We start from the raw sequence: 14,119 nt of genomic DNA, 5'->3' as shown, positions 1-14,119 counted from the left end.
TTGGTATCATGGTGATGGTGGCCTCGTAGAATGAGTTTGGGAGTGTTCCTCCCTCTGCTATATTTTGGAAGAGTTTGAGAAAGATAGGTGTTAGCTCTTCTCTAAAGTTTGATAGAATTCACCTGTGAAGCAAGCCATCTGGTCCTGGGCTTTTGTTTGTTGGAAGATTTGTAATCACAGTTTCAATTTCAGTGCTTGTGATTGGTCTGTTTATATTTTCTATTTCTTCCTGGTTCAGTCTCGGAAGGTTGTGCTTTTCTAAGAATTTGTCCATTTCTTCCAGGTTGTCCAATTTATTGGCATATAGTTGCGTGTAGTAATCTCTCATGATCCTTTGTATTTCTGCAGTGTCAATTGTTACTTCTCCTTTTTCATTTCTAATTCTATTGATCTGAGTCTTCTCCCTTTTTTTCTTGATGAGTCTGGCTAATGGTTTAACAATTTTGTTTATCTTCTCAAAGAACCAGCTTTTAGTTTTATTGATCTTTGCTGTCGTTTCCTTCATTTCTTTTTCATTTATTTCTGATCTGATCTTTATGATTTCTTTCCCTCTACTAACTTTGCGGTTTTTTTGTTCTTCTTTCTCTTATTGCTTTAGGTGTAAGGTTAGGTTGTTTATTTGAGATGTTTCTTGTTTCTTGAGGTAGGATTGTATTACTATAAACTTCCCTCTTAGAACTGTTCTTGCTGCATCCCATAGGTTTTGGGTAGTTGTGTTTTCATTGTCACTTGTTTCTAGGTATTTTTTGATTTCCTTTTTGATTTCTTCAGTGATCTCTTGGTTATTTACTAGTGTATTGCTTAGCCTCCATGCGTTTGTATTTTTTACAGATTTTTTCCTGTAATTGATATCTAGTCTCATAGCGTTGTGGTTGCAAAAGATACTTGATACGATTTCAATTTTCTTAAATTTACCAAGGCTTGACTTGTGACCCAAGATGTGATCTATCCTGGAGAATGTTCCATGAGCACTTGAGAAGAAAGTGTAATATGCTGTTTTTCGATGGAATGTTCTATAAATATCAATTAAGTCCATCTTGTTGAATGTATCATTTAAAGCTTGTGTTTCCTTATTTATTTTCATTTTGGATGATCTGTCCATTGGTGAAAGTGGGGTGTTAAAGTCCCCTACTATGATTGTGTTACTGTCGATTTCCCCTTTTATGGCTGTTAGCATTTGCCTTATTGAGGTGCTCCTATGTAGGATGCATAAATATTTACTATTGTTATATCTTCTTCTTGGATTGACCCCTTGATCATTATGTAGTGTCCTTCTTTGCCTCTTGTAATAGTCTTTATTTTAAAGTCTATTTTGTCTGATATGAGAATTGCTACTCCAGCTTTCTTTTGATTTCCATTTGCATGGAATATCTTTTTCCATCCCCCCCACTTTCAGTCTGTATGTGTCCCTAGGTCTGAAGTGGGTCTCTTGTAGACAACATATATATGGGTTTGTTTTTGTATCCACTCAGCCCATCTATGTCTTTTGGTTGGAGCATTTAATCCATTTACATTTAAGGTAATTATCGATATGTATGTTCCTACTACCATTTTCTTAATTGTTTTGGGTTTGTTATTGTAATCTTTTCCTTCTCTTGTGTTTCCTGCCTAGTGAAGTTCCTTTAGCATTTGTTGTAAAGCTGGTTTGGTGGTGCTGAATTCTCTTGGCTTTTGCTTGTCTGTAAAGGTTTTAATTTCTCCCTCAAATCTGAATGAGATCCTTGCTGGGCAGAGTAATCTTGGTTGTAGGTTTTTCCCTTTCATCACTTTAAAATATGTCCTGCCACTCCCTTCTGGGTTGCAGAGTTTCTGCTGAAAGGTCAGCTGTTAACCTTATGGGGATTCCCTTGTATTTTATTTGTTGCTTTTCCCTTGCTGCTCTTAATATTTTTTCTTTGTGTTTAATTTTTGATAGTTTGATGAGTATGTGTCTTGGCATGTTTCTCCTTGGATTTATCCTGTATGGGACTCTCTGCACTTCCTGGACTTGATTGACTATTTCCTTACCCATATTAGGGAAGTTTTCAACTGTAATCTCTTCAAATACTTTCTCAGTCCCTTTTTTTTCCTCTTCTTCTTCTGGGACCCCTATAATTTGAATGTTGGTGTGTTTAATTTTGCCCCAGAGCTCTCTGAGATTGTCCTCAATTCTTTTCATTCTTTTTTCTTTATTCTGCTCTGTGGTAGTTATTTCCACTATTTTATCTTGTAGGTCACTTATCCATTCTTCCACCTCAGTTATTCTGCTATTGATTCCTTCTAGAGAATTTTTAATTTCATTTATCATGTTGTTCATCATTGCTTGGTTGCTCTTTAGTTCTTCTATGTCCTTGTTAAAAGTTTCTTGTATTTTCTCCATTCTATTTCCAAGATATTAGATCATCTTTACTATCATTACTCTGAATTCTTTTTCAGGTAGACTGCCTATTTCCTCTTCATTTGTTTGGTCTGGTGGGTTTTTACCTTGCTCCTTCATCTGCTGTGTGTTTCTCTGTCTTCTCATTTTGCTTAACTTACTGTGTTTGGGGTCTCCTTTTTGCAGGCTGTGGGTTCGTAGTTCCCATTGTTTTTGGTGTCTGCTCCCAATGGGTAAGGTGGTTCAGTGGGTTGTGTAGGCTTCCTGGTGGAGGGGACTGGTGCCTGTGTTCTGGTGGATGAGGCTGGATCTTGTCTTTCTGGTGGGCAGGACCACGTCCGGTGGTGTGTTTTGGGGTGTCTGTGAATTTATTATGATTTTAAGCAGTCTCTCTGCTAATGGGTGGGGTTGTGTTCCTGTCTTGCTAGTTGCTTGGCATAGGGTGTCCAGCACTGCAGCTTGCTGGTCGTTGAGTGGAGGTGTGTCTTAGCATTGAGATGGAGATGTCTGGGAGAGCTTTCACCATTTGATATTATGTGGGCCTGGGAGGCCTCTGGTCGACCAATGTCCTGAACATGGCTCTCCCACCTCAGAGGCTCAGGCTTGACACCCGGCCAGAGCACCAAGACCAGAATGCAGACTATGACAAAGGAATCTAACTGTGTTAACAAATAATTTACATAACCACACTGAAGGGATTGAGAAAGTAAGGAGCCAACCGAAATAACTCTTGAAAGCAGTGTTTTGATGGAAACTGAAAGCTAAAGACAAAAAGAACTGTCCACAAACACTGTACTCTGGTTGGTAAATTCACTTCTCAGAGGGGTATGGATTAGCAATTCTGAAACTACTTTATATGTATACTAGGGTTGAAGAAATAAGTAATCATACTGTAGAGAGCAAGAGCAATGTTTCTCACTGTCTGAGAAAAAAGTTACAAAAAGGAAAGGAGGTAAAGGTTAGAATGAATCCTGTGGTGCTGGATCAGAGTTGGAGTTAATGATAAAACTCCTGGGTGTTTTTAAAAATATGTATAAAGACAGAGTCAGACATGAATAGAGGTATGTAAGTATGTGTGTATGTATGCATGAGTACTATCCATACATACAGTTCCCAGCTCTGTCCACCAGGAGAGTCCAGAAGCAGTCACTCTCCAGGAGAAATGAGCATTCCCAGTACCCAGACTTGGTTTGTAAATATCTTCCTTCATTATAAGGGATCAGGCTCCTTGAGGAATTTTTATTTCCTGGAAGAAACAGAATGGAACCTCTTAGGAACCGCTGGGCTAGCTAGCTTCCATTAGCCAAGGGCAATCCTGAGATGGGTGCATCTATGCGCTGTTAACAGTCAACATGCTCAGCAGCCCATCAAGGGGACCTGGGCAGGGCACCAACAGCATCTGCTGCAAGTATCTTTTGGAGAGGTGATCCCAGGAAATACTTGTACAAGAGTGTTATTTACAGGCCAGCTTACTCAGGGCACAAAGAGCATAAGCATCCTCACCTTTCCCCAGCCCCTTCCAGGCAGTATGTCAACAGGTAGAACAGGTGGGACCACATGGGTATTACCACACGAACATTACCAGAATCAGTAGGAGAATAAAACAGGTCAGCAGTACCCAGAAACTCAGCCTCTGAAGCAGTTGATTTGTATGTCCTAACCAGATCTCAAATGCCTTTTCTCAAGAAACATACTCAGCTTTTGATAATTAATTGCTTTTATCTTGGGCAGCCCCATTTTCCCTACAATGTGTCCCAACAAGTTAGCCCAGGTCTTCAGTGACACCTCAAGGCTTGGAGCAGTAGGAGTGTTCTAAATGGTAGGACTCTGATGACATTGGCTCCTATGGTCCCTCCTCCTCCAAGAAGAGGTTTCAATTTTTGGAAACACGGGGACTTTAAAATTTACCTTCCATGCTCCTCCCTTTCTTGGTATTCTCCTGGAAATATGAAGAAATTTATCTCTTCAATAAATTCTAGGGCTTCCCTGGTGGCGTAGTGGTTGAGAATCTGCCTGCCAATGCAGGGGACATGGGTTCGAGCCCTGGTCTGGGAAGATCCCACATGCAGCGGAGCACCTGGTCCCGTGAGCCACAACTACTGAGCCTGCGCGTCTGGAGCCTGTGCTCCGCCACAAGAGAGGCCGCGACAGTGAGAGGCCCGCGCACCGTGATGAAGAGTGGCCCCTGCTCGCAGCAACTAGAGAAAGCCTTCACACAGAAACGAAGACCCAACACAGCCAAAAATAAATAAATAAATTTATTAAAAATTCTAATAAATGCCAGCACTTTCTGCCAACTACAAGATTCTTTCAAGTTTAATCTCATTAAAGTCCATTGACTTTCCCCAAATCAGCAATGACATTTTGAAAGTCTATATCTATATCTACACAATAATTATGAATCAAGTTTTTGGCTATTGCTTCAAAAGAATCATTTGGCTACAGCTATTAGGGTTGAAATTAAGTGGCATAGAAAGTATTTTGAGTAAGGATTCTCAGCAATCCTGTCTGAGCCCCCACCATACTAAGATATGGTAGTTATGAGTTGCTCCACAATTTATTAATTCACTTAGTTCAACAAATATTTATTGCTGGTCTTCTTTGTGGGGGTCACTGTGTAAGTCCCGCAGATATGTGATATATACTAAACATTCTCTGACCTCATGAAATTTACATTCTAGGTAGATAGATAGACAGTAAACAAATAAAAAAGTAAAACATGGTACAATATTTGGTGGTCAGTTCCATGAAGAAAAATAAAACAAGGAAGGATAATAAGAATTGTGGGAGGAGAAGAGTTTGAATTTTTTTTAAGGGAAATCAGGAAACACTCAATGAGATTGTGATATTTAAGCAAACACCTGAAGATGACGAGGAAGCAAGGCATGTGGAGATCTGAGAGTGAGCATTCCAGGCAGAGGATTCAGCCATTACAGAGCGGGGTCAGGTGGCATGGGTGTACATTATATTTATTCTCAACTGTATTATAATTTATGTGAATAATTATAGTAATAGATATTGCTAAATTAAAACTAACTCCAAGCTTCCACTCAGCAAAGCTGATGAGATGTCCAGTGTCAGTCATTACTGAGGGTCCTTCCCACTCCCTAGACTCAGGGAAGAGTCCCTGTGCCCTGGAAAGGGGCCTCCAGTCCACTGTGGTCATTGCTGGAATGGTCATGGCCTGAGCTCACTGCAGAGTAAGCTGTTCTCTGCTCATCATGCCCATCTTCCTCATGACCAACTTGGGCCCCCAAGACTGTAGCCTCAGGGATCAGTCCCCGATATGTATGTGCCACCCCATCAGAGATCCTGCCCCCTCTAGGAATGCTACATGGGAGCTGAAGTTCCCTGCTTCTTGGCCCTACATCTCGGAGCAATCCCTCCATCAACACAGGCTTCAGGAATCAAACTACTAGTCTCCTGTCTTAAGCCCTGGGGATATGTTGTATACGAAATAGTCTCTGATCTCATGAAATTTACTTTTTTTTCCTGTGTAAAAATGTTTATTTGTACTAATGCTTAGAATATAAGAACTGAAAAAAGAAAGACACCTCAACTCCAAAGGGACAGTGAATTAGGGCCTGCCTGCAGCCAAGAGGGGGCACACTCCAGGGTGTCCTGGTATGGACTGTCCCCCCTACTACTTAGTGTCACCAGGCAGAAAATTGAAGAATCAGGGTGTGAAGACCTTACCAGCTGCTAACAAGTGTGCAAGGAACGAAAAGGAAGCCAGGATGCACAGAGCAGGAGGCAAAGGCTCCCAATTCAGTTCAGGGCAGGAGCTGAATGTCCAGGTCCAAGAAGAACAAAAGGGGATTTTGGAGGTATACTTCCATTCCTCACCCCCCAATACCTCAACGGAGCTCCCCAGTCCCTGTGAGCTAGGTTTGTTTGTCAGTTATGCTGTTGATGGTGGTGGTAGGCTGGATGGCTTGTTGGTTGGTTGGTTGGTTGGTTGGTTTATTATTTCTTGGTTGTTTAAAGCAAAGGCTTATTAATTTCCTGGGAGGCAAGGAAAATCCAGCCCTCCAGGACACAAAGCTTTTAACTGCTGTCTTGAGGGAGGGTGGAGGGAAAAGTATTTTTATCCTTTCAACAGAAGAAAATGAGTTAAGATCTCAATCATGTTAATCTACCACATAAACACCTCTGGAGTCTTCTCCAGGCTCTCCATCTCCAGGACCACCAGTCACTACCTTGTTCCAGGTTACTGTTATTTCTTACCTAAATGATTGCAACAGGTTCCCACCTGATCTCTCTGTCTCCAGTCTTGTCCCCTCTAACTGTTCTCCATACTGATACCAAAGTGACCTTTCTAAGGCAATAATCTGATGAGGCTTAAAATTTCTTTGCCAGTTAAGGAACTAGCATGTGATCCAATTCAGGCCTGTGAAATGTGAGAAAAGATTTGCCAGGATTTCTGGGAAAACTGTTCTTTCTCTTCTGTGAGATTCTCTGCCTTCCTACGAAGGTGGTTGTGTGCCATCTTGCCTCCAAAGCAGCTTGGAGGAGGCTTGGCAGGGAGAACTGCAGGATAAAGAAATCCAGAACCACTGAATTAAATCAACCCTGAAGTCTGCCCTATCTCTGGACTTCTTGTTAGAGTTTTCTTTTTGTTTTTAATATTTCAGATGATCAAAAATATGGAACAGAGATTGCACAACAATGTGAATATACTTAATACTGAACCGTACACTTAAAAATGGTTAAGGTGTTAAATTTTATGTTGTGTATTTTACCACAATTTTTAAAAAGCATTACAAAAATGACAATAAAAATATGGAGAAATAGTATAATGACCACCTATACTGTATATTTGGATATTTCAGTATCCAACTTGAAAATTTCCCTATTAGTTAAGCCAATTCGAGCTGAGTCCAGCAGCAGAAGCCAAAAAGGAAACTTTCTATTACTGCCCCCTCCTCTCCCACCCTGTGAAATGCAACCCAGCAAGGAGAACATGGGCCTTAGTTTTAGTTTCTGGCCTCCTCAGTAACTAGAGACTCAGACGAGCCTGAGAGCAGACAGCGTGATGTCTCAAGAACAAGTTCATGCTGAAGTAGCTGCTCACCTCTCATGACTAAGAACTCATCTCCATGCTCATCTCTTACCTGTGATTCATGCTTTCCACGTCTGCATACAGGACCTCAAGTGGCCCTGACAAAGCCCTGTGATACAGGCTGGTGATATTGTTCCCATTGGCCAGAAAAGGAAGCCGAGGCTCAGAGACTGAGTGACTGTCTGGGGTCACACAGCGACTGAGCAGGGTTATCAGGACCCAGGGAGATGATCTGACCCCATTCCAAGCTCACTCTCCGCAACTCATGCTGCCCAAGCTGGCTGGACACCTCCCTGGGGGAGCAGGAGTAACCCAGAGAACACAGAGCACTGGCTAAACATGGCTCATATTCCTTGGGGTGTCCATTTTAGCTTGATGTTAAGTAAATTTAAAATTTTTATTTAGTAAAACACACACAGATGAGTTCTGGAGTAGCACACAAAAGTGTGACTTGTTAAGTTAAAATGTGAGATCTTGAACTTTTAGTTGATAATAACGTAACAATATTGGTTCATTAATTGTGACAAACGTACCACAGTGATGTAAGATGGTAACAATAGGGAAAACTGGGGGTGGGTATATGAGAATTCTCTGTACTATCTTAGTAATAATACTGTAAATCTAAAATTGTTCTAAAGGGACTTCCCTGGTGGCTCAGTATTCAAGAATTTGCCTGCCTATGCAGGGGACATGGGTTCGATCCCTGATCCAGGAAGATCCCACATGTCGCGGAGCAACTAAGCCCGCGCACCACAACTACTGAGCCTGCGCTCTAGAGCCCGCGTGCTGCAACTACTGGAGCCCATGCGCCTAGAGCCTGTGCTCCAAAACAAGAGAAGCCACCGCAGCGAGAAGTCTGCGCACCACAATGAAGACTATCCCCCGCTCACTGCAACTAGAGAAAGCCTGCGTGCGGCAACGAAGACCCAATGCAATGAAATAAATAAATAAAAATTTTAAAAAATAAAGCTGTTCTAAAATAAAAATTTTATTTTAAAAAATGTGAGATATCAAAGAAATTGTAGAATCTCAGTCTCCTCCAGGAATACCTGGTCACACTCCTCTTTCGTTGAAGGTATATCAGAAGCCATGTTTAAAAGGTATTGCCAGGAACCCTCCTACACTGTTGGTGGGAATGTAAATTGGTGCAGCCACTATGGAGAACAGTATGGAGGTTCCTTAAGAAACTAAAAATAGAGCTAACATATGATCCTGCAATCCCACTCCTGGGCACATATCTGGAGAAAAACATGGTTCGAAAGGATACATGCATCCCAATGTTCACTGCAGTGCTGTTTACAATAGCCAAGACATGGAAGCAATCTAAATGTTTATCAACAGATGAATGGATAAAGAAGACGTGGTACACATATACAAAGGAATATTACTCAGTCATTAAAAAGAATGAAATAATGCCATTTGCGGCAACATGGATGGACCTGGAGGTTATCATACTAAGTGAAGTAAGTCAGACAGACAAATATCATGTGATATTTCTTATATGCAGAATCTTTAAAAAATGATACAAATGAACTTATTTACAAAACAGAAACAGATCACAGACTTAGAGAACTTATGGTTACTGGGGGTAATGGTGGGGGGGATAGACTGGGAGTTTGGGATTGCCACATACACACTGCTATATTTAAAATAGATAACCAACAAGGACCCACTGTATACCACAGGGACCTCTGCTGAATACTCTGTAATAACCTAAATGGGAAAAGCATTTGAAAAACAATGGATACATGTACATGTATAACTGAATCACTTTGCTGTACACCTGAAACTAGCACAACATTGTTAACTGACTCTACTCCAATATAAAATAAAAAAATTTTTAATAAATAAATAAAGAGCATTGCCCATGCCCTGTCGTTCGCAGAGTAGAAGGACATTCTACAGCATCTTGAAAACCCCGCATTTCTTAAGAGAAGAACAAGAAAGCAGGACAATAAGGGCTCGTTCACTCTCCTCCCCTGGCCTCTGCCCCTTTCTTAGCGCTATGAGAAGAGTGAGAGGCAAATAATCACTTAACCCTTCCCAGGTTCCCAGGAGAGCAGAAGGGATTCTCCTACAGCAAGTCCGCTCCAGCACCTCACCCCATTCCAGCCTCCACCACAATCTCCCAGAGATAATTATCTTTGCACAGCCCCAAATTATCTGGGTGGAGCCCCAGGAAGAAGTAGCGAGATCTCAGCCATTTACGGTAAGTCCCAGAGCCTGAACACCCTGGCACCTAGTGGGCACCATTCACTAGTTCCAGGGCTAGTCCGCAGGGGAGGGGGGGTGCCTTCTCAGGAATGTCCATGCAGAATTCCAGCCTCCATCTGGCAAAGAGACCTAAGGATGGAACTTCACAAGACTAGGGCATGTGGGTTCTGTTGCTTCTGAGGGATTCTTCCGCCATCTGGAAAATAGGCATTGAAGTTCCACCTTCAGGTTGGAAAAGGGGCTCTAGCTGCTGTCTTCACCCAACTGTAAAAGGACCAAGATCCAGATGTTCCTCACAATCTCCTGGCTCTCTCTGCTTTTGTGCAGCTTAAGATGGACAGTGGGGCTCTAAGTTGGGGAAAATGAAAGAGAAGAGAAAAATTCAGAAATTATACCCTCTAGTTACACTTTGAATAGCCACCGTGTTTTAGTTAAGCCAGAAGTGATTTCCAGAAACAGCTTTAGGACCAACAGCCAAGACCTTGGACTTGAATGACTGAGTTAAGGCAAGGTCATTTTTACACCGATATCATCATCTTTATCAACCAAACAAATATCATTGATTGCCCAATACAATCTGCAGCTCTTAAGGAATTTATGATCTAATTTGGGCATCAGGAAAGATGCATAAAGAGATAGTAGATAGAAAAAGCAAAGGAGAGAAAAAGAGAAGCAATATCTGATGCTCCCTGGAGATTGGCAGATAGGGAAGTCTCCATGGACAAGATAGGGCTTGAGATACTGGTCAGACAAGAAGGGAGAGAGCCAGCCAGACATGGAGGACAGCAGTGGGAAAGGCACAGAAGCAGGACAGTGCCTGGCATGTTAGGGAAAAAAGAGTAGGTTAGTTTGGCTGGAATAAAGAGATTGGGTAGAGGAGTGATGTCTGAGGGGCTGGGAGAGATGGGAGGCTAAGCAGGCTAGAACTTTGGCTAAAACTTGAGACTTTGTCCTCTGGGTAGTAGGGCACTCAGGAGTGAAAACCTTAGTATAGAGGAGGAAGGCGTGGAGCGGATTGGTGGCAGGGAGACCAATGAGAAGGATGTGATCTTGGAGCAAAACTGAGGTGAGTCAGAGCAGAGCCAAAATGTGGGGAAGGCAAGGAAGCGACCAATGCAAGTGACTGATGAAGAACAAATGGGTAGGAATCAGTGACTGAGATGGGAGATGGGAGGAAGGCAGAGGAAGAGAAAAGAAGAGAAAAAAGAAGAGCAAAAGTACTTGGGATGACTCCCTGGTTTCCAAACTTGAGTGACCGAGGGAATGATCACATTCCCAGCAGAATTTTTCTTCCCGTTTCTCAACAAGATTCCTCTCGTTCTTTTATTCTGGTTGTCCCTCAGAACTAAAGGAAACTCCATCCCAGCTGGTCCTAACAGAGAAAAGCATAGGATTCTGATGCCCTTTTTGTATAAAGAGAACCTGAGGATATGTGACTCGTACAAGATTGAACAGGTGGGGCAGAAGCAGACAGGTACTAGGAGCTCCTAGATCTGATGATTCACAGGAGAATCCTAAACACCAGAGCCTCGGGGAACCACCACGATTATTTAGTGGACCCACTTCTCTTTACAGATAAATTGAGGCCTGCAAATGAAGAATGACTTCCCCAAGGTCACACAGCCAGTAGATAGCAAGGTAAGCCTAGAACCTGGCTTCCTGAATCTTAATCCAGAGTTCCTTGCATTTCCACTTGTTGCTTAGTGTTTTGTCTCTGTGTGTGTCTGTCTGTCTGTGGTGTGCACGTGCTTGCTGAGTGACAGGGGGTATTTTATTGGAATGATATTTTCTCTGTGGATTTACCACAAAACATACCTCACCTGACTTCTCACGTAATAACAATAATAATTCAAGATTGGCTTTTGTTTAAAATCCTGAGTTTGTGACTTATATGAGAGTTGGTGTCTCTTCCCATCTCTACCCCAACCATCTCTGGATCTATTTTAGGTCAAATGGTCTCAGCTGAGCTCTAAGATCTGTCTGTCACCTTTCCCAGTTCTGTCCCTACACAATTCTGCCAAGGCATGGAACAGATATGACATCTTTTTCATTTGAAGCCAACTTTATCAAAATGCATCATTTGTAAGCTAATTGAGAAGAAGGAAGGTTGGGGGTAAGAAAAGGAAAAAACAAGAACACATAATACGGCGTGCTCACTGAACATCTAAGAGGGAGATAAAAGAAAGGAAGGAGAGATGGAACACTGATGGAAAATAGGAGAATGCCCTTGACCAAAAAGGATTTTAGATTAATGGAGAGAAGGAAGAACATTCTGCCCACTCCAGCAGAGAGGTTCTTGGTAATTCCCTCTGCCCGCCCCACCAGAGTGGTCCCTGGAGGAACCCTGAACAAGACCCAGCCCTTCCGCTCCCAACATTCTGTGGCTAATTGGAAAAACTCATTGATACTTGGTTTACCAGTCAGAACCCTGATGTTATGCCAATCTCAGAAGCCACCAAATATCCAATGAATCCTCCCACTAAAAAATACTTACAGGAGACAGAAGGCCTCTTCTTGTCTGCTGAGGAAGACACACAAACCATCCCAGACATTTTTCTCTTCCACAAACCCCTCTTCCTCCTGAAGGGGGCTGCCTGGCAATGTTCCCATCCCTCCCAAGGCCCTGTGCTGCCAGGGACACCATTCAGAGAAACTTTGTTATCTCCACACCTCTCCCAAGGCCAGGATGGCTGACGCCAGAACACCTGGGTTCCTTCCTTCTCTGGGGTGAACAGCGGATGTGTCCCAAAGAGGGTAAACATTGACATGTGGAGCCATACTGGGGACAAGAAGTCCGTTTGTTTGGTGTTCTGAGAACCAACAAGAGGAAATGCATTTTAGCCAGGAAAGAAAAAAATTAACGTGCCCAGCTGTGAATGACAGCCAAGCCAGTGGAAGGTGGGCGAAAACAGACAGCTGAGAAAGGGACTGGCTGGGCTTCCAAGAAGATATCACCTGAAACGGTGGAGATGGCTGGAAGGCCAGGGCCCAGTGTGAGAGCTACTGTCACCTCATACACAGTGGTCACTTTGTCACTCACTGACCATGAATGTCCCTTGATCAGCATGCAGAATTGTACTTCCAGAAGTAAAGGAGGAAAGCCAGCCATGTCTGAGGTCAGCCTTGCTTATAAACTGTGAATTCTTGGAAAGTGTATGTGTGTGTGTGTGTGTGTGTGTGTGTGTGCGTGCGTGTGCAATGCCATGTGCCAGTGGCAGACTTCATCTTCATTGGGTATTTCCTGCTGCCACTATTACTAAAATATCTTGGACTCTCTGTGCTGATATATGAGAAGCTGTTGGCCTTTTAAGCTTTCTACTGGGCTACCTGTCTTCCAGTCTCCATTTCTCGGGCCAGTTCCCTCATGGGGAGACATCTAACTGTGCTAAACAGATTTAACTAAACTGAGATAAGTCCATGAATACATGTCATCACACATCAGCAAAGCTCTGAAAATACAAGTATTCAGAACCAACTAGGTCAAGATCCACCTAAAGACACAGCTTCATTAACTTGTAAAGCACAAAACCCAGAGGTGAGAGCCTTGAGAAGCATGCTCCAAAGTTCAAGGAGTGGTCAGACAAAGAAAACCTTGGCTGACAAGCGGAAATGTCTTTCAAAGAAAACAAGAAGAGCTTGATGTCTTTCACTTACCTTTCCTGGACAGCTGCCTTCTTTTGAAATGCCCAGCTCATTTGCCTGGATTCATCACAAGAGAAGCAGATTCTAACTACCTTCCATCAGCCAGAGAAAAGGAATATTACATTTTGGAAGGTAAAGTCAGGGGGCTGGTTTTGGGATGATGAAGTTCTGACAGTCCCCCAGAGTATTTTCAACCCAAAGTATAATTTTATAAAGAGGCTTATGTTTTAATTTGCCTGTCTGTAAAATACACTCTCATGAAATTTCATTTTCTTTAAACCTTCTTATTTCCTTCCTGTATGGATCTAATGAACTTGATGGTATATAACATTATACTTGGGCTTTAAGTCAATAAGTTCCTGGATAGTGGTGGTTTTTTTTTTTTAATGGTTCACCCTATAAAAGGTATGAAGTCATAGAATCCTAGTAATCATCTAAGCCGACCATTGGCTTTGCAACTAGAGTATACGAGGAGACGGAAGGTGGAGTGACTTGTCCAGAGTCACGCAGTGACAGAGGTAGGGATCTAACCTACCCCTTGACAACAAGTCCAGGGCTCTTCTCACTTCCCTGGTGGCCAAAAAGGGGCAGTATTTTGAAATTTTGACCCCCCCAAAAGGGAACATTTGAAAACTATTGCAAATCCCAAAGATGAATCTAGTGGCTTCCACAATGATTGGGTGAAAGGTAAGGGAGGGATCAAAGGGCACTGAATAAACGAATGGGGAAGAAAGCCATTTAATTGTTCCTAATTTTAAGAGCTATTCAGATCCCATTAAGGGCATAAAAGGGACAAGCCTGCTCAAAGGTTGGAGTTTTGCCTTCCATGACTGCAGCGGGACCGC

Source organism: Eubalaena glacialis, chromosome 19 (genome assembly GCF_028564815.1).
Source record: "Eubalaena glacialis isolate mEubGla1 chromosome 19, mEubGla1.1.hap2.+ XY, whole genome shotgun sequence".
Classification (NCBI taxonomy): Eukaryota; Metazoa; Chordata; class Mammalia; order Artiodactyla; family Balaenidae; genus Eubalaena; species Eubalaena glacialis.
This window is presented reverse-complemented; position numbering follows the sequence as displayed.